The sequence below is a fragment of the Sciurus vulgaris genome (genome assembly GCF_902686455.1).
Source record: "Sciurus vulgaris genome assembly, chromosome: 5".
In the NCBI taxonomy this organism is placed as follows: domain Eukaryota; kingdom Metazoa; phylum Chordata; class Mammalia; order Rodentia; family Sciuridae; genus Sciurus; species Sciurus vulgaris.
The window spans coordinates 38,610,589-38,635,646 of NC_136465.1; the positions used below are offsets into that span (position 1 = coordinate 38,610,589).

The 25,058-nt window shown below is 39.5% G+C and overlaps 1 protein-coding gene across 11 annotated transcripts in view; it reads right to left on the minus strand.

The window, feature by feature from the left end:
• SORBS2 (sorbin and SH3 domain containing 2) overlaps positions 1–25,058 on the minus strand; it is a 203,373-nt gene that overhangs the window by 125,213 nt on the left and 53,102 nt on the right. For 2 of the 11 annotated variants that reach the window (XM_079141877.1, XM_079141909.1), the window contains exon 3: positions 7,291–7,346. The exons of 8 other annotated variants lie outside the window; for them this stretch is intronic. The gene's annotated coding sequence lies outside the window, so the exon portion shown is untranslated. Of the gene's footprint in view, positions 1–7,290; positions 7,347–25,058 lie in introns of those variants that run through there. One more of the 11 variants, XM_079141874.1, reaches the window with a different exon arrangement.

A 25,058-nucleotide genomic window follows, 5' to 3' on the forward strand; every position in this document is an offset into this window, starting at 1 on the left:
TTGCCAAAAGGGAAAAAAAAAAAAAAAAAAAAAACAACTGGAAGAGATGAACTTTTCATTTCAACAAGCTTCTTTAAATGAATATGCTTATCTTAGGAAATAAACCTTATTTATCAAGGTTATTAGACAATTACGCAACAATAAAATGTGATCTCCAAAAATGCCCCAGGATTAGTCTTATTTTATTTTGCTAAGATCACATTGCTGGACATTTTAACATAAAGCAAGATAAATAACTTGTTTAGATAAAATAATTAAACTCCAGAAAGACCCACCTAAATCACCATTTTGAATTACTGGTTGATGTTTATCCCTGAATCTGCTCTGGACAGGTTTTTTGCTTTCTGTGATGACTAACTTGCTGGAATGACTGACTTTTGGGGAAGTGGGGGATGGGCACTAGGGATTGAACTCAAGGGTATTCAACCACTGAGTCACTTACCCAGCCATTTTTTTTTTTTTTTATTTTGGACAGAGTCTAGATAATTTGTTTAAGGTCTTGCTGAGTTGTTGAAGCTGGCTATGAACTTGCGAACTTCCTGCCTCAGCATCGTGAACCACTGGGATTATAGGGATATGCATGGCGCCCAACTGAAATGATTGACTTTGAAGATAAACCAATCCTTATGATAGTCTTTGACTAAGGGTCAGATATTGAAAATTATAATATATGTGATTAATTTCTATAGTTAACTTGGTTTTAGTAAACTTATGCAGAATAACTCCTATAGAGATTAGTATGACATTTAAAGATTTTTTTATTCCACAAACAAAGTGCTTGCTTTCTGGAAGTGGGGGCCTAACCAGCCAGATGGAGACTAGGATTATAGTTATCTCTTCTCTTACGGAGACCAGAAGGTTTTATTAATGCCAGTAACTGTGTTTCTTAAAGAAGCCTGCAGCTTGGTATGTTGGAGAAAACCTGACCAGGATTCCATGACTTCCAACTCTGGTTCTAATATTTATCACCTAGACAGATGTTTTCACTTGTGTGGGTAGAAAAGGGCTTTTGGTTTGCCAGAATAACTCTTCATGGATGGGAATCACTTGAGAATATTTTGTTAGGATCCTGTATTTGTCATTCTATTCAACTCAAGGAATCTTGATGGATTCTATGCTCTATAAAAAAACTCAGTGAAGACTTTTTCACTGTCTCAGTCACAGATGTATAGTGGTCAGTAAGATTATTTCTAGTGAAGCAGTGAAACCACAGGACCCTATTTCTAAATCTGGTTAGCCAAATGCCTCCTGCATTTGCCTAGTTATTATAAAACAATGCATGGCAGCACTAATTAGTTTAATCAGAGTCATTCCTAATTCCAAATTTGATCACGGTAATTCCCAAATTAGGAAGACAATAAATTAAGATACAATGCCATTGACAAGTCTGTGAAATCTCCCAGATTTCTTAAACAATCAATCAAGCGCTTCATTAAATCATACCGTTTGGGTTGGGATTCAGGGCTCTGGACACAGGCAGACCAGACACAAACCCCAGTGGTGTGTGCTGTCCACTCTGTTAGGAAGACATGATGACGTCTGTGTCCTTAACACAGAGTATCTTCAGCACAGAAGCTGTGCTGATCACTAATCAGGAGTCAAATATGAACTTCCTGAGGGAAGTGAAAGAGCGAATGGAGTGAGCCCTCCACACTTGCCTTCCCCTGCTGTGAAACAGGCTGATGATATCTATTTGCCACCATTTGCGGTGAGGATTAGATAGCATGCAAAGCCTTTAGCACAGAGAATGGCAAATGAGGAGAATTCTGTACATGGTAATAGCTGCAGGAAGGCCACGCCTCTGGTGCATACAAATCGCTCATTTCCCACTCTATTTTCTTACATGGAAAAGCATCAGTTCTACTGAGATTCAAGATGTGGAACTCTTGTTACATTAAAGCTACTAAAAACTTTTGATCTGTAGAGTTGAAAAAGAAAGGGAATGTAGTTCTGTCAATGAGTTCCTGCCCATCCCTCTGGCTGCTCAGCAAATCCCCACTCACTCAGAGGAAGCCCTTGTCAGGGGCTGTAACAGGATTTCCTTTTGAATTTTGTCTGGTATTTTTATTTTCTGAATATGTAAAGAGCAGAACTGGATGCCGTGAGCCTTCTCTGTCCTTAGGTTAAATTGATTTGGGCCTGTCATGGTGGTGTACACCTGTAATCCCAGCGGCTCAGAAGGCTGAGGCAGGAGGATGGTGAGTTCAAAGCCAGCTTCAGCAGTGAGGCCTTAAGCAACTCAGAGAGACACTGTCTCTAATTAAAATATAAAAAAGGGCTGGGGATGTGGCTCAGTGATTAAGTGCCCCCTGGGGTTTCAAAAAAATTGATTTGGGAAGAACACCCCTCACCATTGGGATCAACTGATGGCCACAGATCTGTGAGTTCTCAGGATCAGTTAATTACAGAATAAGAGCCAGTGTCACACTTGCTAAGACACCTAGTTTCCAGACTATGAAATACAAGGAATAATGGAGATCTTCAGTTTCCTGGGAAAGTGCTTTATTATTTTTTCTTTTTTTTTTTTTTTCACTTGTTCTGATGACTCACATTCCAGACAGTTCTGCTTAGTTTTAGAATTATCATGATCTACTTTGTAGAGAGAAAAATATAATAATACATTTCATGTATAGTACAACCTATGTAATTTATTTTTCAGGGAACTGAGAAACATATAACACAATGTAGAAGAATTTCTGGCTTCTTTAGTATTAAAATGCTTTTTGTTTCCACCATTGGGAGTGTAATTTACTTATTTGCTGTCAAATTCCCTGTGTGGCTAATGACGTTTTCAAAGAATATTTTTTTTAATCAAAGAATATTTTAATGATAAGGAAAACATTTCCCAAACAATGAATATTTATAAGCATAAGATATAAACTAGTGCATATAATGTAATTCTCATTTTGTTTGTTTTTCAATAATTTCAATGTGATTTTTTTTTTTTTTTTTTTTTTTTTTTTTTTTTTTTTTTAGAAATATCTTCAGATATTCATTTTAACACCTGGAGGGCAGGTTGGAGTTTTATGAAATTTTATTTCTTCCTTAGAGTCTATATTATTATCATTTTTTCTTTTAATGTTACTCATCTGGTAGAGCCTGAGCTGGGAGCCTGGAGCCCTCACTATATGGATCTGGTCCCACCACTGTCACCCCAAATCAACTTCCTTTTCTCATCTATGAAATGTGCCCTCTCTCACTCACAGGGACCCTGTCACAGTTTGGATCTTAAATATCCTCCAAAGGCCCATATGCCAATGACTTGAAACCCAGCCTATAGTGCTATTGGGAGGAAGTGGGACTTTTAGAAAGTGGGACCTAATGGAAGGAAGTTAGGTCACTGGGAGTGTGCCCTTGAGGGGGTGTTGGGATTCCAATCTTGTCCTCCCTTTTGCTGTTTGCTTTTTGGCTGACATGAGGTGACAGAGTTCCTTCTGCCATGTGATGATCTGCTTCACCACAGGCCCAAAAGCAACAGGGCCAAAGAACCATGAACTGAAACCCCTGAAACTGTGAGACAAAATAAACCTTTTCTCTTTGGAGGCTGTTTATTTCACGTTTTTTGTCACAGTAACAGAAACCTGATTAACACAGACATTATCAGGACAACCGAGAAAAGTTACTAAGTCATATGTTTCAGCACTCATGACTTTTCAAAACAAGGACTGTATAAGCATTCAGTGAGCTATTATAGAATACTTATGATTTGACATTTCTGTTGCTGACAAGTACAGATGGTCAGAGAGTCCTTGTGTAAACTGCTGCTGACCTTGGGAGGAAACCCAGGTTGTAGAAGTGTTTTGCACTGGGTCATTTCAGAGCTGGAAAATGGGAATATCTCACTTCAGGGCCCTGTGCCAAATCACAGACTTGGGAGATGCAGGCTTCAAAAGCAGCCTACCTTTGGAGGTAGGCACCTAGGCACCAGGCCTGCCTGTGGCCAGGTACGCAGTTACAAGCCAGCAAGAAGCTGGGCAGAGGCTATTTCCTGACCTGGTTGTAGATAAATGTTCTATCCATATATCATGGTTACTGATAAAATGATATATTGATTTAAAAGAATTGATAACACTTATTTACTGACCATCCCCATGGAGATGAGGAAACAGGGCAATTTTCTTCTGCGATGTAGCAAATGAGTGGCATCACTCACTATTTTGTAGATTTTTCTCATGGTCAAGCATCCATGCTCTATTTTGGGGTGGGGGTGGTGGTCCTGGAGTTTGAACTCAGGGTCACTAAACAACTGAGCCACTTCTTCAGCCCTATTTTGTATTTTATTTAGAGACAGGGTTTCACTGAATTGCTTAGTGCCTTGCTAAGTTACTGAGGCTGGCTTTGAACTTGTGATCCTCCTGCCTCAGCCTCCCAAGCTGCTGGGATTACAGGCATGTGCCACCCTGCCAATGGCTTAAAAAGGCTTTAAAAAAGAGTCCACCTAGTTAATTTTAATCCTTCCTTTCATCAATGATACATAGAACTTCCTTGAATACACAGTCTTATCCTGACAGATTCAAATACAGAGACTCTAATCCTGCCCACCTAAAACAGGAGGAGCTGGAACTTAGAATAGAACATTCCTCCAAATGGAAAATGGCTCAGATGGTTAATGCAAATGAGGAATTCCAATTGGCTTCAAATGGAACATAATGCAAAATAACCACCTCACAAATCACTTTCTTTCATATCTACTGACCAAAATATTTATAAAATGTCTTTGCAGTGTCATACCTAACTAAGCCGCTTGGTGTTTATTTTCTCAGTAAGATTATCTTTGTCCTTTTACAAAGTCTGATGTAATAACCAAGGACTGACTTTTAGAAAGTAGTCTCTCATTCTTCCTCTGTCTCTGTCTCTTTCTCTCAATATATTATCAAATCAGTGTACAGATGGGGGACTAAGATAATATCACGTAGATTATTATTATTGTAGATTGTGGATGGCACATTCCACAATCTGATGTCTGTGGCCCGGTATCTGACATTCTTTCTTGAAAAATATGTACATGTAAAACTTGACTTATGACTAAGGAAGTCAAACTTTTTCTTTTGAAAATAATATATAGCTGAAAATGAAAGTTTCAATAGAGACTGGTGATCTTCTGAATCCTTTACAAGGGAGTAAATAACTCCCTTGCAAAGTGCTCCAGTTAGAACAATCATGGTGCACATCAGGCTTTAGAAAAACTCATTCCTTTAGAAGATAATTTCAATATAGTGTGAGAATAAGAAGATCATTGAAGTGTGACAGAAAGTCACAAAAAAGAGTGACCTGTTTCAAGGAGGGCCACAGTACTTAGGAAAAAGTAAGTTGCAAGCTTATGTACATATTCATATAGATATTCTTTAGGGGTTCATGCATTCCCAGAGAGACCAAAGGGACTGGGTGATACTAGGGGTGATGAGTCCTCTGTGTGTTGGCCTCGTTCAGAAATAGCTTGGACCAGACAGGCCAGGCCTGCTAGGGAGGCCACACCCTTCCTTGGCTCCTGCAGAGCTGGTTAGTTCCATGAATGTGGAAGAGGGTGAGTGTTGAATTTGTGCACTGAACTTGTGCTTTGAGGTTGCAGTAGATACTTTGGAGCTGTTTCCTGCTAGGAGATGACCCAGATCTCTAATTGTGGCTGTCGTGGGGTGAGTCTTGTCCCCAAAACAGAGAGGTTGAAGTCTAGCCTCCAGTGACTGCAAAAGTGACCTTATTTGGACATAAGATCTTTGCAGAGGCAATCAAGTTAACTGAGATCATACTCTAGTAGGGTCCTGAATCCAAAGATCAATATCCTTATAGAGAGAGACAGGCAGACAGACAGACACACAGAAGACAGATACACAAAAAGAATGTCATATGAGGAGTCAGACTGGAGTGATGCTATTATACAAGGAATGCCAAGAATTGCTGGTAAGCTCCAGAAGCTATGAAAAGTCAAGGACAGATTCTCTCCCAGAGACTTCAGAGGCAATGTGGCCCGGCTGACACCTTCATTTCAGACTTCCAGACTTCTTTTGTTTCAAGCCTCCAGTTTGTTGTATGTTGTTATAGTGGTGCTGGGAAACTAAAAAAGTGGCTAAAGCATGTTCTTTAGGCCTCTCTTCCTTTTGTAACCCAAGAATTGAACTGATTTGACCTGTTGGGGTAAGAGAACTAAGTAAATTTGCTTTGGGAGCAGGCAGGTAGATGTGGATAGATTCCTCCATGGTGAGCTAGAGGAGCAATATATATTGGAATAAAATCCAAAGACAATATGTGGCCAGAGTGATTTCAGAAGAGAAAACCAAGAAGCCTGGGAGTCAGCAGGAAAGCAGCATGGCAACCCAACCAGCCCAAGGCAGCAGACAGTGATATTGGGGAAGTGAATCCTCCTTTCTACCTCTGGAGTTCTAAGTGGGGCAGGTAGAGAGCCAGGGAAACTCAACAGAGGTGGCATGGCGGGGCTCCAAAATGCCAGTGTCAGGTGTGTGCATGGCTACAAGCATGTTCTCTGTCTCCAGTGAGGTGTCAAAGAGCAAGATGTAGATTGTTTTGGAATGGTTGTCCCTGAGAAGCAATAAGAAGAAAGGAGTTTTAGGACAAGGGTAGGACTCAGTTACTCTTTTTCTCACAGTGTTTATAAGATCCATGCAAGCCAGGTGTCGGGTGTGGTGGTGCAAGCCTATAATCCCACCAACTTGAGAGGCTGAGGCAAGAGGATCCCAAGTTCAAAGCCAGCCTCAGGAACATAGCAAGGCCCTAAGCATCTTAGTGAGACCCTGTTTCTAAATACAAAATGCAAAGGGCTGGGTATGTGGCTCAGTGGTTCAGCACCCCTGGGTTCAATCCTTGATACAAAAATAAAGAAGACCCACACAAGATTTCCATTGTGTGTGCTGGGGATGCATCTCAGTGGCAGAGCACTTGACTAACATGCTAGAGGCTCTGGGTTCAATTTCCAGGACCACACACACCACACACACACACACACACACACACACACATACACACACGAACGAAGTAAGTTATCTTGATATCTGTACTTTTCTCAATTGCCTTCCCCTGCCCCCACTCTGATGTTCCCATTGCCTTTTAAATCACTCAGCTTAAATCTGTATCTATACAGAATCTCAAGACAGAAGTTCTGCTGGGAATACCTTAGGCATGAATGTCAAGGAGAGGTCAAGGTGTGCTCATATTCTTTGGTGTCTTATTTTCTTAACTTCACTGAGAGATCTTTTTACCAAAGGACATACATTAAATTTTTCCTGCCTCACCAGCCCCAAGCCCAGGCAGTGGTGTTTCCCCATGAGGACAGCGTACCTTCTGAAGAAATGCACCCAGATCAGAATGGTATATGAGTCTGTTCTATTCTGGCTCTAGAAGAGAAATGGTAAAATAAATAGGTGGGTGGGGTCTGCTCCACAATCACAAAACCCACCAAAATTAGCAGCAAGAGCAAACTGAAAAAACTTTATTATATTTTTTTCTTTACTTCCCAGAAAAAGAAAACTGTAAAAAGGAAATCATGCAAACTTACTATTTTTAGTTTGTTACATGCCACAATTAGTTACCATTTAGTAATGAGGTGGAAAGGGTTAACTAGGGATATTTTACCCATGGCTATGTGAGGTGAGAGTGAAACAGTGTACTTGACAGCCTCTGACATGTTCAGCTGATTCATTTTCTCTTTCCTTTGTCCTTATTTAATACAAAATTCTTCCAAGAAAGCTTTGTGTGCAACCAGTGATTGGTATTTTAATAGAATGGAAGAATGCCATGCAATGAAGACCCTATGTTAATAATATACTTCACACTGGCCATTCCCAACTCCTCTTCACTTTTCCAGACCTTTCCAAGCCTGTATGGAGTGAGACTGGAGAGGAGAGGGACATGAAGGCTAAGAGGGAGACAACTCATCTCCTGCATTGTCACATCAGCTTTCCAAAGGTTTTTCTCCTCTCTGTACCCCTCTTGGTGCCTCCATGCCTGCCTTCCACCTAAAGTCAATTCATTGTACATAAAAGCCCCTTTGTGTCTGTCCTCTATCCCCCATCAAAACTAATCTTTCTTGAGCATTCTTCTATCTCTGTCACTCAAGTTTCTGTTGCTCAGACTCTTCATTCACTGAAAATCATCTTTTGAGGATGGGTCTCTGCAACTTACAGGGGTGCACCTTATCTGACCATCTAAGGCTCTAAAATGTGCTAACAGACAGCAGTTGAGCACACTCTCTCAGGTCAATTATGTTTTAAGTGAGTTTCTGGATTTTCTAAAGTCAGGACTGAACCCTATGGTAGAAACTTGAGAGTAGATAGGAAATGAGGGTCACGAGATGTGGGGCAGCTACTTGGGGGCCAGAGGAAACTTGTCAGGGGTCCTCATATCTCTTCATGAGCCTATTTCAATAAATGTTTCTGATTTTATAGCAAAAAGCAATGCATGTTTCTGCAGATAAATCAATCCTCTGACAGCAAAAAGCACTCCATTTTGGCATACTAGCAGGCTTGCTTCAAATGAATTACAGTGAACTATTTTTTTTTTTTTTCCCTTCTGGGCAGAATAGTATTTGCAGATACCTGCAGATTTGGGAAGAAAGCTTTTTTCCTAAGGGGAATTATTCTGACTACCAGGAGAAAAGAGGAAAATACACACACACACACACACACACATGTCCATGTCACCCTCCCCCCAACCCCTCCAGCCTTTATTCCATTGAACCTACCAGTTTACATAGTAGTATCAGAACATAATTTCACTAAACATTCATCTACTTCCATGTTAAACTTTTGTTGAATTGCTGTCTCTGGACTATATCATTGAAATAGTTGTCCACCTACAGGTGTGTGTGTGTGTGTAATTTTGTTCCTTTAGCTTCAAATAGATCAAAATAAGTATTTTCCTTACAGATAACTACAATCCTCTACCCTTCTGCACATGCGCCCTGATGCACTTCAGTTCATTTCACAGTTGCAGTGGACAAACACCATGGAAAATGATTAGAATCTGACATTTGAATATAATTCTAATGTTGCAGAGTTCCCAGCAACACAATTATAATATTCACTGCAGCCAATGCTTACGGTGATTATAGTGTGCTAAGCTCTTTCCCAAGCTCTTATATTAAACTGGGTTATCCTTCCAATAACACACAAGGTGGGGCCTGTTATTTTCCGAATTTGCAGATGGGAAAGAGAGCCCTGGGCAGTGCCAAGTTGCTCAGGTCTCAGCAGTGGGGTGGGCCCCCCACATAGGCAGCATGGTGTCCAAGTCAGCGCTCAGACATGCTCTGCTACTGCTGCTGTAAGTGACCCTCTGTAATAGGCACAAGTAGTTTTCCCCCTCAAGCTTTTTGAGAGCTTGGATACTGAGCCAATGAAGAAGTAATCTCAATAAACTTTGTAGTTTTGTCCTACTTGAAAATGGCTCCTCTTCATGAAGATGTAGTGCAATCCTAGTCTTGTATTAACCCCCATGCCACCACCAAACAAACTGACGGTACCTAAGGCAATCAGAGGTTAAAACACATAGTAAATTGATATTCTATTTGAAAGTCTTTCCTGGTCTGTGAGTGCTTTGTCATTATTCAGGTAAAAGAAGTTGGAGCATGAAAGAATCCAGTAATCTAGAGGTTAATGATCAGAGATATTATGGTTTGGATGATGAGGTGTCCCCCAAAGCTCACATGTGAGACAATGCAGGAAGGTTCAGAGGAGAAATGATTGGGTGGTAGGAGTCTTAACCCAATCAGCGAATTAATTCCTGATGGGATTAATTGAAGTGGTAGGGTGAGGCTGGAGGAAATGGGAATTGGGGCGTGGCTATGGGGTATATATTTTGTATCTGGAGAGTGAAGTCTCTCTCCCTCTGCTTCCTGATGATGCGAGCTGCTTCCCTCTGCTACACTCTTCTGCCATGATGTTCAGCTTCACCCCAGCCCTGAGGAATGGAGCCGGCCTTCTGAAACTGTGAGCCCTCAAATAAACCTTTCCTCTTCTACAATTGTTCTGGTCAGATTTTTTAGTCACAGCAGCGAAATAGCTGACTAAAACAAGAGATTACTACTGTCCCAAGGGAAAGCAGGAAAAGCATTATCGTTTGTTTTTATACCTGTAATGGTCTAGAAATGAAGTTTCAGACAAAATACCTTTTCAGAAGGAGCCAAAGCTTGCTTAGCTACAGGCATGCGATATAGACTGTGGATGACACCCTGCCGCCATCATTTTCCAGAGTTCTTGGGGTCTTCTTCAGCTCAGGGCAGTCTAACACACCCAGCGACACCAGGCCTCTCCAGGACTATGTTTAAGGTACATTCATCTGTGTTTGCCACTTACTTGCCCCAAAGCCACTGAAGAGTCTCACACTCAGCAATGACTTGGAAAATTAGGAACCAATAGTCCATAGCAGAGTAAATTGAAATGTACCTTAACAAGAAAACCTGGTCCATTTTACCTAACAATCCCATACTTACTGGCAAAATTTCCTTTTTTGCCCCATCACTAACATTTTCATTCTAAGTTAACATGTCAAATAAAGTATAAAAAAATTTTTGAGTTCTGGGTTGCATTTAGCAGTATCTATTAATCTGAGCTTCTAACCTTCTTTACTAAAGAATAGGAACCAAGGTAAGAACTGAGTATCCCCCTATCTCTCCTTTCTCTACAATTACTTAAGTGCTTTAAAAGCATGGTTTCTTTCACTGTCTTTTAAGGTAAAATAGAAGGAAAGATTGATTTTCCAATGATTTTTTAGTTGTACTTAGAATTTCCATTGCTTTCAAGTTTCAGGTTTGGGACTTACCAAGAGGCTTGGTACAGAAGAGCTCTCGGTGGCCCAGCCCTGACTGTCAGCTGAATCTGCCCCAGGACCCAGGCGGAGGGGAAGATGGTGAAGGACAAGAAGGACAATCAAGAGCTGGGAGCCTCCCCATTCCTCGACTACTGTCAAGAATCTGCTCTTTTCATTTAACCTTTGTCTTCCCTAGGTTGGCCATACTGTTTAAGGAACAATGCAGGACAACATGGGAGCAATTGAAAAGAAATGAAGAAAAAAAAAAAAAAAATTGGGAGTGGCGAGGGGAATTCTATTACAAAAAATAAAACTTCAAAACATTGTATTGCCAAAGTCTAGATGGTCCTTAAGACAGCTAACAGTTCAGAGGTTCTGATTCTGAAGACTGGGTGGGACGCCTGGGTGAGTGGCTTAGTAGACATCATGGTGTCACCAACACCCTGGAGAAGGCCGGTGCCTTTGTGAGAATTTATATTTTACAAACATTGAAGGAAGCTGTGAGGAACTGAAAGGACTTTCTCACTGATAAGCTAAATCTCCACAAAATCAGGTTCTGTCTATAGTCTAGCTGCTACCTAGACCTCCTGTTGAGCTCTGTGGCAAAATGGAAAACAATTTTAATGGTACAGCAAAGTTTCCTTTCAATAAACAAATCTTTCCGCTCTCCACTCAGAGTACAGAAACACACTTTGTTTATTGCAAATAAGAGACAATAGGAGCACAATGGTTTACTGGTTTCAAACATGTCCACCAGTCCCTCAGCGATCTCTATGAAACAATTTCATGAAGTCTAACACTACAAGATGAAAAGCAGTGCGAGAAGGAAACTGTAGAATTAAGAGGGAACACTAACTGTATTTCATGGTTCTAGCTTGTCTTCTCTTACATTTGCCTACACTTGTCATTTAAACCAGGCAGGTTGTCTGTGCTGCCTTTAGCACACACAAATACTTTGCTGACCTAGACGAAACACAACATCCACATTTAAAGCAATTTTTGTGTAAATGACTGTGCTGTTAACCTCCAAGGGTTATTCAAATATTTTCTGAGAAATTGACTGCTTTGAATTCTTTCTTAGAATGCCACGTGTTTCATTTTTGAGCAGCGCAGTTGACAGACTAGACATTGCAACAGGAGTTTCGTTGATTTAACTAATTCCTGTCAGGCGAAGCAAAGTGATGGGATTCAGAGAGCCAGTCCCAGCCTAGGGATTTTCCTTCATCCATAGCAGAAAAAGAATATGTTATGTGGTTTTGCAACTGGGCAAGTTTAGAAATATTTTTAAGCTTTCTGCTTTGCCAAGTGTTTCATAAAAAAACTATTTTCTTTCCATTTCATGCCAAAAAATGTCACCCCCTAAATATTTTTTTTTCCCATATCTGGTCACATGTCCAAGATTTCTTCTTTTCTAAGAATAATATTTTTTCTTGGTTATGAAAATGTCACTTGCTCTATCAGATTAAACATATCTTTATATAGAAAAAGCATTTGAAACATTCTACTAGTGAGCCTAAGGAAAGATTCTTGCTCAAAATGATTTCATTCAATTAATTTTGATGAAATGAAGCATTTTGAATTCTGTTTGTGACTCTCAGTGGAAAGTTCAGATGTATTTTGTAACCCTTTCAATTCTAATTTTTCTCTCTGGCCTTATTCTATTCCATTTTACTAGAAAGCATTAAATAAGAATTAATTTCTGCCTTTGACCAAAATAATACCTTGGAAACGATATCAGTGCAAGGGAAACCACTGGGTTCCATTCTCAATTTGCACGGTTAGCTGGAGTTGGAAATGTTCAGCTGTCAAGGTTTCAAGAACTCTAGCATTAAAAAAAAGTGTGAACTTGCAAATTAGCTGTCAAGTTTAATAGAAAGTGAAGAATGCAGCTGAGAGCTGACTTATTTCCATTCTTAGTGTGCTATTGATCTTGCTGCGAGGTAAAGCACAGATCACTGAAAAATAGCAATTTGTATGAGTTAGTTTGATATTTTCTTTTTTACCAGCTAAAAATGATCATTATATTCACAAAGTCAAAAAGCTGAATAAGTAGTCTTAAGAGTAGGAAACAGAGTACAAAACAAAAACTTGCTTCAAAAAGCAAAATCAGCTATAAACCTAAACTGTGATAAATATTCATAGAGAAATAAACTGTGTGGCATTGACTTTTGTAACCCCAAGGACCTGGTGTAATATACCACAGAATAAAGCTTAATACTGGACAACTTTAAAAATATTCATTTGTAATTGATATTTAATGTGATTGACTTTTAATCATTACAAGTAAACCTACTGTAAGTAAAAAGTATTCTGAGTTGGTTTGTAAAGTTATTGCTAGTTAGCAGGTTAATTTTAAAAGTTCATCTGTTTATTAGTGTGTGAAAAGGTTGTGTGTGTGTGTGTGTGTGTGTGTGTGTGTGTGTTCAAGGACTGGGGAAAGGATTTTCTAGTCCTTTGTAAATGTTTCCCTCTAAACTTTCTGGTTTATAAATCTCTATCATGCTTTCTAAAAATGCAAGCTTATTTTATTTGAAGAATGCATTAAAGATAAAGACAAGCAAAACTTTCAGAAAGACCACATGGCAATAGGATTCTGGAATATCACAAAGTTGCTTCAAATAAGCCAAGATCTTCCCCAAGATTAATAATATACTGAGAAACTAGAGGATGTAGCAAATTATTTTGCTTGACTTCCATCTATTTTCATCTTGCCATGAATGGTACCTCATAAGCCAGCCCTCTCCCATCTTACTATTGCATGACCCTTTCCCAACTCATGCACAGGGAATTAGATATTCACACATTGAAAATATCAAGCATCTCAAAACACTTACATTTTGTCGAACCCGATCTCCCATGGTAAAATGGCAAAACCAAATGTTGTGCATTTGCTTCCTACGCACAGCAAATTAGCATCCTGATGCACCCAAGTCAGAAATAATACCCTTCATTTGCTGCTCTTGGTTTAGTATCAGTGCTATAAAAAATAGATGATGGAAAACTGGAGCTCTTGACAGAAATACAAGTCCACGGTGTGTGGCTTGTTCAGGAATAGCGTAGAGAGAAGTGGCAGTCTTATCTATACATCAAACTTGGGCTTCGTGTATGCTGACAAGTAGCAGCACATGCAGAATGTACACATGCTGTCAAAGCATTCATCGCTGTGGGCTCAAGGCAATGCCTGATTCATTTTACATAAATGACAGGGAGCTAAACATACGCACTCCTGCTAGAATTCAATTGGCATAGAAATCTGAGCCTATGGAATATCACTGTGGAGTAGGCAAGCCAAGTTATTTATGGCTCTTGGGTTTTCCTCTTTGCTTTTGCAAAAAGGTAATCTCCAACACAAGAATGTTTTGTGGCTTTGGCACAGAGAGAGCTGGAAGTCAGTGAAGGAGAGGCTCGAGGGTCACCCAGTCTGTGCTACAGCATGGAAGGGTGTTGGGAAGCCAAGGTGCAAAACAGGTAGCTGGGACCAGCACCAACTGTGTGTACTGTTCCTTTGGCACAGACTCCAGGCCAAGAAACGGAGAGAGCAAGTCTAACTAAAGATTGCAAATGAGGACCTGGGGTCTTCACCTTGCCTGAAAACATGAATGACTGTGAACGTAAGAATGAGAAAGATGATACAAGGCTGTTAAAGAGAAACATCATTTGAATCCTTTAACGTTGCACAAGAAAAAGTAAGAGGCATCAAGAAGGCAAAAGACACAGTGAATACCAGGAAGATATGACAGAAAAATACCTCTTAATCTTCACTCCTATCATCATGTTAAAGCCGATGGTAGGCCTGAGACTCAGCTCTCCCCCTATCATTCTGTATCCCTGCCTTTATGGCTGTTTGGATGCTGCACAAAAGTGCATGAAATAATCTGAAGATCTACATCCTTGTTTTCCTTATCTGCTTTATTTCTGGTCCATTAAGTTGGACAGATCCAGCCACAAATCATATACTGGCTTGTTTACAAGTGCAAAATTGAAGCTTGGCCTTCTAGGTAATTATTAAGATGTGCATCACTGACCACCCCGCCCTGACCTCCCCTCCATCCTGGTCTGTATTCTCTTTGTCTGGTCTCCTACAGTTCAGATGTCATGTTTCCCACAGCCTCTACTCCTTCTGGGTGTGGAGGTTCTTCCCAATTTGCCGACTCTCTTTCTCTGAAATTCATTTCTTAACCCCTGTGTTATCTCTGTTATAATTTGTCCCACTGGCTCATTTTCCCAGCTAATTTTTGCTGAAGACAATACTCTCTAGTTCTCTGGACCAGGTCTGACTGCAAGAATTTGGGTGTGGAGTTTAAACGACCCTGAAGACCTTATGTTCCAAGACTATCAGCTGGTAATTTAGGGCTACTCAGTTCCTAAAGCAAGCAATAAATAAAGTAAAAAACACAACAACAACAAAAATAAAGCAAAAACAACTGACCCAAAGGTAATACACAGACACACCAGCAGCATGACTGTAAGGTTAGACTGGTTGGCTCTGAATCTTGCTCCTACCATCAATTGATTTCTTAAGTTTGTACATCACAGAATGAAAATAATAGTAAGACATATTTTATAGGTTGTTCTTTTGCTCATTTGTTTGTTCTTTCAGTAAATTTTTATGGAGCACTTATACTTCCCAAAGGGATCCAGAAGTACCCAGAGTAGACAAGAGTTGTATGCTTGTAGTATTTCCATTCTAGTACAGTTTACTTTGGGGATCAAATAAGATAATCCACCTAAACTGCACACCACACTGCCTTAGACACAGGAAACACTCAAGAGCTCCTAACTGATCACAGCCATGGTTTTGATAGGATGAGTCAATAATCATAAATTAAGACATACTTACTATAGTGAAAATGAGAGAAAATCTAGAGAAGTCAGGGTGCAGGAATTACTTGCTAACAATTGTGCATGAATCTGACATGAAGTACATTCTGAGTGTGGCTGAATTCTTGAATTGTCTTATTTGATGTGGCATTACAAATGCCTGGGAACATGTATTTATAGAATTTGGAGCTATCTGACCTATCTGACCACTATATGACACTGCACACATGCAGGCTTCCAGCACGTATCAACGCCCTCCTTAACTCTAGATCCCTTCTGGACGTGCACAGCTCTGAGCCCTTTGGCCACAGTCAGTACCAGCTCCAGTTTCCTGAAGAGGCATCCCATTTACACCCCTCTATAAAAACAACCTAGATCTGAACTTTAGATCTTAAGATCAGAGAGGGGGTAAGACTGAGGTGTGTGGTGTTACTCTTTATTAGATAACACTGCCCTTTTTCAGTTACCATATTTTTACGATCTTTTCCATTTACCAGTTCTATGACAGACCCTAGTAAGGCAAGCTAGTTTTATAACATGCTGCTTAGAGAATATTTGTTATTGATAAGTCATTTGATCTCACAAAATTTTGGCACAGTATGCAAACATAGAATGTTTTCAATGGACTCTTTTTTTCCTACTCACTTCACACCTGATAGAGCAACAGGGGAACAAGTTTTCGTTTTCACTTTGATTTTGCAAAGAGTTCTCAGCTTGCTTCCCAGTTGCTACCTAGGATGATGAGGAATAGACCTATGTTGGCAGCAAGCAGTCAAAGCAGGGGCCACTGGTCTTATAATTATTTATTCCACATTGCCCTTCATGGAGGAAGATAAGAGCATATAGTTAAAAATGATGACTTTTGATTACTTGTTGCCTCTTCTTAGCATACTATCCTGTAGCTTGGAACTTGGTTTTTAGCTTCATAATTTGCTGAATTACTTTGCATTCCTTTCCCCAGTTCTTATAAAGTCCATACTGAAGAAAGTTCAGGTGTCAATCAAGTGACTGGACAAGGCCAACTTTAAGATGATGATCTTTCCTCTCCTCCTTCTTCTCATCTTATTTTTTTGTTAGTCCTTGTCCAAGTTTTGCTTCCTAAAAGTTCATGTGGTTGAATGCTATTATAATTATATGGTTACTCTATGATCACATGAGGACTGGTGGTTTCAAAGCAATAAATCCCATTGTATAAGTTATTGCTTCATGTGGAAATCAGAACCACAGTAGGTTCATGTGGCATTTCCCAGGGTCCCCAAGAGTACTTGGTGGGCTTTAAATCCAGTTTTCTGTTTCATTAAATCAGCATATTACTTTAGTCTACAGGGTACTATCAAGATAGAAACAGATCATTGACTATTTTAGACTCTGTATTCCTAAAGAAAACCTCTGGCTTTGATTGGGTTACACAGGAGATAATTGATAACTGATTACTGTTCAGGTCATCCAGTTTCATTAACTTAAATTAAAAAATGAAGTGGTACTGTCTTGTAAGCTATGCAAACAGATGACAGTAACAAGCCCATTGCACTGAGTAAATCTTATAATAGGGTCATAGAAGAGGAATCTTTAATAAATTTAAAAAAATGTGATGGACTGGTAGCATGGACTATTATGGTGTGAAATAATATCATGATATTAGGAGGCTAATGGGATGAATGACCACCATATATTAAAGACCAGGCCACTGGAATCTGGCTCCTAAAGTTATGATTCCCCTGAATTGTGAAACAAGATTTGCCTCTTAACCATAGGCAATATGTTTTGGTGAAGGAATACCCACTAGTAGTGGGTGTTCTTTTGGAACAAGGACTCAGAAGAGAGAGTCATAGTAAAGTCTTTGGCCTAGTTCCAAGCCAACTCTTGTTAGGCAGCTAGGGCTAGGGAGATGGAAAAGAAACAAAAGAACCCTTGTGTTTGAGGTTAGTTTGTTTTGAGTTGGATGGACATACCAGGAGTGTGTAAGTACCCGCCAGTTCACTGGGGGAGTTGAAGTGGGAATCAGGCACAGAGGAGGATGGAGCTGCTATGAAGATGGCCAAGCAGGTGCTGTCAACGGGTTCAAGAAAAGCAGTATCTATATCCAGGAATGGATGACATTGACCAAGGCCAGTAAAAGCACAAGTCAGATTGTACAGCAATATCCCTGAACCAACGAGGATCCTGGACTGTCCTAATTTTTGTTTTTCACATCTTTTAGACGGATATCTTGAAAAACTCTGAGCCCCCTTGCTTAGAGGAGATCATTAGCTCTGATCCAGACTTAGGTTCAGGTAGACAAGGAGGACTGAGGGACATGGTAGGCTCCATATTATCTCCCACCACACTTTCCTCATACCTAAGGAGCAGCAAGCATTTTGTTTTGATAATGACAATGTGTTCTGAATTTTCTTAGACTACACTATACTTAATAGCCACGTTTTCTAGAATACTTTTTAATACTTGCAGGAAATATGCAATTAAGTATTATTAGCATCGATTTAAAAACAAAGTAACCACAGATAAGTAGCTTTTCTCTTTTTGGTTTTCTTTAGCTGGTGTATTTATCTTACAAGTATATACCCCTTCCCTCCTCACCAATTCGAAGCCATCAACTTGGGCTATGTGAAGAATGTACGCAATGAAAACCTATTTTATTGGTCTGTCTGGTTGCTGTCTCTTGATCTGGACCTTTACCAACAGTTTGGTCTTCCTGAAAAGCGGGGAGGATCCATCTGTCACAAATACGTCTTCCTGGTCATATTTTTGATCTTTCCAGATATCAGTCAAACATGAACTATGTCTTTCTACATTGTGAACTATGGAAAGGGAGCAGAGGAAGAAATCACAGAAAGAATAAAATGGCGGAAATGTAGATGGAAAGCAGCAAGTGGTTTTGCATCAAGGTTGCCTTTCAGTAAGATTCATAGGAGAGAATGTTTTCTCTACACTTAAGTGGCCTGAAAAGTCATAGAAGGGGGATTCCCTTGTGGCCAAGTTCAAACACACTAGTTGCATTTGAAAGTACTCCGACATCAATGTGAGACATGCTTTCAGGGTTGTTTTTCAGAAGTGTGATAGTATTTCAGAATCTACCTTCCTAGACTCTTTTATCCAATTAGAGTTACTTAGGTGGAAATGGAGTCTGTGGTTACAGGTAGGGACCAGCTGTGATAAGCCAAGGAGTATGTGGAACACCCAGTACAGCATTCCTGTGTGAGGTTCAGGTCCTCCAGGAAAACGTCACTTTGTGAAAAGACCTTCTTTCCACAGATTGTGCTCTAAATTAGTTGCAGTCACATTAAGGACTAAGTTGTTTTCTCTCAAAATTCATATATTGGAGTTCTAACCTTCAGTACCTCCGAATATGATAGTATTCTGAGATAGGACCTTAAAAAGGGAATTAATTTAAAATGGGCCATTAGGGTGGGCCTTAGGCTAATCTGGCTAATGTTTTAATGAGAAAAAAGAAAATTTTGATGTTCAGAAGGGACACTAGGGATACCTGCACACAGAGGAATGATTGTATCATCACACAGTGCATGAGAAATTGGTCATCTACAATGAAAGGAGAGAGACCTCATCAGGTGGAAAAAAAGGAACCTGCTGGCACCTTGATCTTGGACTTCTAGCCTCTAAAACATTGAGAGAAAAATTTCTTTTACTTAAGTCCCAAGTGTGTGGCACTGTGAACCTAATGCAGTCTACAGGCTTTAACTTGTGAGCAAGGGATACAACTTTATTATAGGTGTAGTAATTTGAAGTGAGTTGCAAGTGCTTGAATGGAAGCTCAAACAGGCTTTCAGTGATCTGCCTGGAAAGGACTAGAGGGCCGTGGCTCATAGGCAGGGTGCTCAGTGAGAACACCACAGAAGAAGTGGTGCTCTCATTTTCTCTCAGGGGCAGATAGAGGTTCCAGGATGGCCATCATTAGTAACCAGCTGGTGCCCACCCTAGCCCCGGACAGATGAGTCAGCCCCACAGGTGATCAGAGCAATGTCAGCTCCTTGCCATCCTTCAATGTGCACTGCTCCATGTTGGCAGTGTGAAAGAAGGACCTCTGTTCTCTGCTGGACCAAGGGTCCTCACTTTTTTTGTTGTTGTTGTTTTTTTTTTACTTGGAGGATGGTAAGAGCTGGTAATGAAGTGTGATTTATTTGAGGAATATTTTGTGAGTTTTGGGGTGGCCCACTTTAGAGAGTCCTGTTCTGAGTGGAATTAGGAAATTAGCATTTAACCATACAGTAACTGGACATGCAACCCTGGCTTCTTTAGTTGATACTGGACTTTACTGGAGGGAACACCAGCTCAAGGCCAGAGTATGTGCAGTGGAGCTGCTACAAATGACCAACTCCATTATTAGGAACCTCATATATTCACCAGCAAGACTGCAATCATGCCAACTTTGCTTTATGCAATGTTTTTGAAAACAGTTTTAGAGTTTACCTGCCATTAATTTTATCCTTCCATATTTTCATTTATTTCTTGAATTTGGAATAAGGTGAGTTGGAGGACAGGCTGCTAAAATCCTTTAAGAATTGCACAAATCTTCCTGTATATTAAAGCAAAAGCAAGCTGCATAGCCAAGTTAGGTTAGGCAGGAAGGGTCCATGATCAATTGTAAGGCACTGAATTCTAATGGTGAGAAAATACTTAGTATGGACTTTGTATATGCAATTTTGACATGAATAGCATTTTAGACATAAATAAAGCTCATTGGTTATTGACCAAAAATAATTCTACCATATAATCAGATATTCATACACAGATTGGGAGAAATCTTCACCACCTGTACCTCAGAAAAGGCATTAACTTCAGGATATACAAAGAACTAAAAAAACTTAACACCAGAAAAGTAAATAGCCCAATCAATAAATGGGCAAAGGAACTGAACAAAAACACTTCACAGAAGAAATACAAATGGTTAAAAAATATATGAAAAATGTTCAACATCTCTAGCAATTAGAGAAATGCAAATTAAAACTGCACTGAGATTCCATCTCATTCCAGTGAGGATGGTAGTTAAAAAGAATATAAGTAGCAATAAATATTGACAAGGATGTGGGAAGAAATGTCCTCTCTCACATTGTTGATGGGACTGCAAATTGGTGCAAGCACTATGGAAAGCAGTATGGAGATTCCTTAGGAAACTTGGAATAGAACTACCATTTGACTGAGTTATCCCACTCCTCAGTCTATACCCAAAGGATTGAAAAACAGCATACTGCAGTAATGCAGTCACATCTATCTTTATAGCAGCTCAATTCACAGTAGCCAAGATATGGAAACAACCTGGGTGTCCTCCAACAGATGAATGGATAAAGAAAATGTGCTATATGTATACAATGGAATATTACTAGCCATAAAGAAGAACAAAAGTATGGCATTTGCCAGTAAATGAATAGAACTGGAGAATATCATGCTAAGTGAAATAAGCCAACCCCCAAAAACCAAAGGTCAAATGTTCTCTCTGATTTGTGGATGCTAACCCAAAACAAAGGAAGTTGGGAAGGAGAATAATAGAATAAATAGATTGAACTAGACAAAGGGTAATGGACAGAAGGGAGAGAGGAGAGGAATATGAAAGACAGTAGAATTAATTAGTCATAAGTTTCCTAGTTTTGTATATGTGTACACGACCAGGGTATACAACATGGGTGACCAAGAGAGTGGGAACTTAATAGAATGTTATACTTTATGTCTGTATATTCTGCCAAAATACATTCTACTGTCATGTATAACTAAAAATAAAATTAAAAAAAACAATTAGATGTTCTTAATGAACTTACCAGTTTTTGTAATCCAAGTCATATTCTGAAGAAATCATAATAACTAAACCTGGATTATTGTTAGAACTGGTTCACATTTTGCCTGAAATCACTAATAGGATGGCCCTGGGCTATTTCTGGAGTCTGGTTTATTGATGAGATTTTGTGCCCTATCTCAAGGAGAAGCACCCTTGCACCTGAAGAGAATGAATAGTCCCACCTATGACATTCTCAGAAGAGAATATGTGGAGGAATGAAACAGCCCCAAGCTAAGGTAGTATTCTGTTCTCAGAAGATGGCGGAAGGTGGTCAAAATATATGGAAAGTGGTCAAAGTATATTTAGAAGTATGACTCTGCTTGCTGCAGGTATGGCTTTATTATTAGTTTTTAATATACCTTTCGGAACCTGTTAGCAAGCCCCTTTCATAAAAACAATTCCATGATGAAGCCATGGTATTCCACAGCCACCAGTAGGGATCAGCAGGCACCATGCCATTGGTGAACCTCTGGATGTGGTACTGAGGTGGGTACCAAACTACTCAGCCTTCCTGGATGCGGAAGCTGCTCCAGGCCATCTGAGAAGAGCAGTCAGCATAACTTGCTACCACAGAAGCCACTGGGGTCTGCGGTTGCCTCAGCCTGAGGAAGGCCTGATATTATTGCCAAGAGCAGTCCCAGGCTGTTCTGAGCCACCTCTGGGAATAGCAGACTGTCAGGAAGGTTTAATTACTTTGACCTTCCTGCCTTGTAGATATTCCATTGAGAGTCAGTCTTAGTGGGGAAGGAGAGAGATTTCTCAGTTTGTATTAAGCAATAAGAAAGAAGAAAAACCATTTTCATCTGAAATCTTGGCATTGGAAATCAATTACTCAGTCCTACAGGCCTCTGATTTTTCGTTATTCTGGCTCAGAATTATAGAGACAAGTGTGTCTTGGTGTGTGTTGACTTTTAGAACAGTAGAATTTTATGAAAGGAATAAACTATAAAGATAAACCAGTCCAATGCATGCATTAATGTCTGAGGAAGGAACTTAAGTGATGTTAGAGAAGCAAAAGCAGAATAAACCAGAGTAGACCAGTTTGCCAGGAGTTTATGGATCCAATGGAAAAGTTGTAGTCACCCATTTAGACAAAGCAAATGCATATGGAAATGTAGACCAAAGACCTTAATGAAATCAAAAGGGAAAAATCAAAGAAAAAAAAATGCATGTCTATTAAGTGTATATCCATTAAGCTCCTTATAAACACAAAATTGGAAATGATTCTTTGGGGACTGTTGCTCATTTGCTGTCACAACTGGGTGTTATGGTTTCATTTTGTGTCTACAAACACTGGTTGCTAAGGGGATCCACTGGGGAATGTTAACTGTTCAAATGTGACCCCTTACAGGGACATGAACAAATTCCACCATGATATCATCCATATATTATTATTGAGAATAATCACCATGCTGTGGTGGATTGATGTTTAACCTTGGAGTGTTCTATAAACCCAGGTTAGAATCCTTCTCTACCACTCACAAAGCATGTGACAGAGCATGATTTTTTTTTTTAACTCTTGTAAAGTTATTTGAAAATGGAAAAGATGGCGGTAAAGTATCATTTCTAAGTGTCTACTATTCAGTTCAACCATGTCCAAATTATAAAACCCTGCTTAAGTTCTTCAACTTCCAAGTGTGGGTTTAAATTTGCTCATAATCCCAATGACAGTTTTATTCCCCTTAGAAAATATCAAGAATTGAGAGCATGAGAGAATTCAGAATTCACACTGCTCAGATCATATTTCAAAAGATTCTCACAAATTGAATACAATCATATCACCCATTATAAGATAACAGCTAAGCTGACCAACATGCTCTGTCCAAGTGTTCCATTCATACTGTAAAACAGAAAGTTCTAGAATAGATAAATTGCTGCTGTAAAGTCCTCAAATTTTGTCTTTATTGGTTTATTGGCACAGTTGGTGCACATTTAACATAGTTATTTTGTACCACACTGAAAATACATTAACTAATTCCAAAGTAACCACATTTACTAAAGAGTGGCTCATTTGAGAATAAAATGCTTCCTCTTGGAGTAGTGAGTAGTGCTCATGATTAATAAAAACTGAATCAGAAAATTGGGCCTTTAATTTTTTTTTTAACTTTATCTTTTGAAACTGTGATAAGCTACAAGATATTTAGGAGCACTGACTCTCTTTATGTTTTTCTTTTGATGTCATTTCTCTCTCTTCTTCTCCCTGGCCTTATGTGGGTATTAGAATTCAAATCACATGAGCAAAGAACAACCAAATTCCCATTATATGTAAGCACTACCAGCATTGAAAAAAAAATAAACTTTCATGACATTATACATCTCAAGTGTATGCCCTTGTTTGGGAAGAGAAAACACACCCCATAAAAGTTCATTAGTCAGGACTTAAACAAGAGCTCAAACAAATCATAGAGGAATTGCTATATGATAGGGGAACATCCATTAGTTGCCAGAGGTATGTTATTTGTCCTAACTACTTTGTGAATTCGGAGAAGAGAGAAATCCAGGAACTTCCCAGTTAGGATTGAGGTACAGACACAGAAAAAAGAAACTATTTGAAAACAACATGGGTAGCTAAGTCAGTTTGGCTATTAGAACTCACACTGAGAACCAAGAGTTGAGGGAGACCAATGGCAGTCTGAAATGACACAAAGCCAAAAGGACAAAAAGCAAAGTAAAAATAAGTTTGGTGACTGTCTTTGCTAGATTAGGCGGCAAAGGGGACAAGATTCAGTATCCTAAGGCAAAGTCGACCTCTGACGCCACACGGTGAGGCTGATTGAGGACTGGTTGCTAGCATTAAAGAAAGCAGGATGGCAGCTGCCCAGCTGGTCCCAGATGACAAAACACTCAGAATGAAGTAGGAAAATAAAGACCAAAGCAGAGACAAAATGTGTGTGTGCACATGTGCACGCAAATGTGAGGATGGAGGCTTCAGAGAGGACAGGAGACACAAAGAGAAAGGACATCAAGGAAAGACGCCTGACATTCCACAGCAGGAGCCTAAGCACCCAAACAATTGGTGTAATGACTCCAAGGTGGACCAGAGAAGAGCTTTCTGTTTGTTTGTTTGTTTTTTTAAAACTAGGATCAGCATCTACAGAGGAGAAAAATCTCTTTTACATTAAGGTGTGATTTAGGAATATTTTATTATCTAAAATCATGTAGCTCAGTCATGGCAATTTTGCATCCATGGACAAATGACAATCTGGAGACATTTTTAGTTGTTATTACTAGACTGTGGAATCTCATGGGTAAAGGACAGAAGTGCTACTAAACATCCACAGCATGCAGAAGGATCCCTAAAGCAAAGAATTATCTGGTCAATATTGGTGTATGATAGTGCCAAGGTTAAGAAACCTAATTCAGAGGATTGAAGTGAAATCAGAACAATATCTTAAAATACACCACATCACTTAGTTGCAAAACAATATTGTCCAGTTGACCGATGTTAACATTTTTCACTTATTAAAAATGAATTTAAGCAATAGGTATTGTGGTTATTTAATAGAGTCACATACTGCAGCAGACTTTTAAAAACTTCATCACCCTTTTTTAATAAACTGAAGGAAACATTCATCAAAATCATACCAATGAAAAGCAATGATATGCTGAGCACAGTCCTTTTCAGAAAAAATTCAGATATAATGAGTGGAAAATTACCTAAAATACTGAAAGGAATGACAAGTTAATTAAACCCAGC